We start from the raw sequence: 2,702 nt of genomic DNA, 5'->3' as shown, positions 1-2,702 counted from the left end.
CACACACACACACACACACACACACACACACACACACACACACACACACACACACACACGGCTATTGGCTACACTTTATTTCCCAGTGACCTCAGTGGCTTGTATACGAGGTCGAGACGAGGCCAGAGCATTTACCCTTAGACCCTGACTGGAGGTGAGGGAAACCAGGGCTGGAGGGGGCTGGGAAGGCCTGGAAGGGAGCTGAGATGGGATGGTGAGGCTGGGAAGGGCTGGAGGGGGCTGGGAATTGCTGGAGGGGGCTGGGAAGGGCTGGAAGGTCTGGAACGGAGCTGAGAAGGTCTGAAAGAGGACTGGTAATGGTTGGCGGGGCTGGGATGGGCTGAAGGGGTGCAGGAAAATGCTGAAGGGGGACTGTTAAGGGCTGGAAGGCGGCTGATAAGGGCTGGAGGGCGCTGAGAAGGTCTGGAAATGGGCTGGTAAGTACTGGAGGGGGCTGGGAAGGTCTGGATGGGGCTGATCATGGCTGGAGGGGGCTGAGAAGGGGACTAGGCGCCATTTCTTTAGGTATTGTGACTTTTAAAGGAACTATTTTTTAAAGCGCCATATTTCGAGACATTTAAAAGAAAAAAACGTCCTTGTTTTGTGTTTTTTTTTTCATTTTTTTCTGAATCTGATGGTGTTTTATATGTTTTTATATATATATATATATATATATATATATATATATATATATATATATATATATATATATATATATATATATATATATACCTGAAAGAGCTACTTATTTATTTATTTTTTTCAATCTTCATATTTCGTGCCATTTTCCCCCCATTTATTTATTTATTTATTTATTTTTTGTATTTATATGTTCTTCGTTTACTTTTTCTTTTTCTTTTTTCGTATCGTGAAGGCTTTTTAAAGGAGGTATTTTATTTGATTTATTATTATTATTTTTTTTAAAGCTTCGTATTTCGTGCCGTCTCAGAAAACATGCGGGTGTTCTGCAAGGCGTTTTTCTGTATCCTTTTGGAGATGGCGGGGGAAGACTTGCGGCGCCCTTAAAGAGGTCACAGAGGTCAAGCGTCTTTTGGATTCGAAGCTCTTACCACCCAGAAGAGGAGGAGGAGGAGGAGGAGGAGGAGGAGGAGGAGGAGGAGAAAAGGACAGAGTGGAGAGACAGTTACAAGAGTGCCTGGTTCGGAGAGAGAGAGAGAGAGAGAGAGAGAGAGAGAGAGAGAGAGAGAGAGAGAGAGAGAGAGAGAGAGAGAGAGAGAGAGAGAGAGAGAGAGAGAGAGAGTATATCAATCATAATGACTGTATTTTGATGACCGTTTTTTTTTTTTTTTTTTTTTTTTTTTTTTTCGAGAGAGAGAGAGAGAGAGAGAGAGAGAGAGAGAGAGAGAGAGAGAGAGAGAGAGAGAGAGAGAGAGAGAGAGCAGGTGGCAGTGACATCATGTCTTTCCTATACATTACACAGCGTGACCTTTCATTTCCCTCTCACTCTCTCTCTCTCTCTCTCTCTCTCTCTCTCTCTCTCTCTCTCTCTCTCTCTCTCTCTCTCTCTCTCTCTCTCTCTCTCCCTTTCCCTCTCCCTCTCCCTCATTGCTCTTTCGAAAGGGGGAAGGAAGAGGAGAGAAGGGAAGGGGAAGACATGTTAAGTGCATGTAAATTCTCTCTCTCTCTCTCTCTCTCTCTCTCTCTCTCTCTCTCTCTCTCTCTCTCTCTCTCTCTCTCTCTCTCTCTCTCTCTCTCTCTCTCTCTCTCTCTCTCTCTCTCTCTCTCTCTCTCTCTCTCTCTCTCTCTCTCTGTGTGTGTGTCCGGAAATGAAAGGTTTGTAAAAATTTTGTGCATTTTCTTTGTGTTTTTAAAGTTTGCCTTCCGATGTTTTGTTGCTGGTAGCTTTTGTTTTTCTTAGGCTACTTGTTGTTGTTGTTGTTGTTGTTGTTGTTGTTGTTGTTGTTGTTGTTGTTGTTGTTGTTGTTGTAAGGGAAAGACTCCGCCGCCACGTTTGGTTTGCGTCAAGAGTTTGGTAATTAAGATAAAAAGTTTCTCGCGTGTTTGGAAAGTGAAGGTGTTTGTGTGTGTGTGTGTGTGTGTGTGTGTGTGTGTGTGTGTGTGTGTGTGTGTGTGTGTGTGTGTGTTAGGAAAATGGTGAGGGAAAGTGTTTTAGTTGTGGGGGGGACAGACACACACACACACACACACACACACACACACACACACACACACACACACACACACACACACACACACACACACACACACACACAAATAGATAAATTGGTAGATATATTAGTGATAGGAAACTGTAAAAAGAAATGAACACACACACACAGACACACACACACACACACACACACACACACACACACACACACACACACACACACACACACACACACACACACACACTTATTACTAATAAGAGTAAGTGTGTGTGAATGTTAACGTTTTAATTAATGAACGATGCCAAATGTTTGCTGTGTAATGAATTGTGAAAATTAATGATCAAATAAATAATTCAGAAAAAAAGAGAAAAAAAAATTCTATATATATAATTAGGCCCAGATTTCAAACTAGCCCCCTGCGGCAGCCATCTTTTTTTTTTTTTTTTTCTTTTACTGAATTACTAATGAACGGAATGTCACGGTAATTATTATAAGTTTCGTATTGTTAGTGCCTTATGTCTCTTTTGTACGGTGCCTTGTGAGCGAAACTTTGTGGGAATTGTTACAGTG

The sequence above is a fragment of the Scylla paramamosain genome, chromosome 23, assembly GCF_035594125.1.
Source record: "Scylla paramamosain isolate STU-SP2022 chromosome 23, ASM3559412v1, whole genome shotgun sequence".
NCBI lineage: Eukaryota > Metazoa > Arthropoda > Malacostraca > Decapoda > Portunidae > Scylla > Scylla paramamosain.
The sequence above is the reverse complement of the archived record's forward strand: the minus strand, read 5'-3'. Positions refer to the sequence as shown.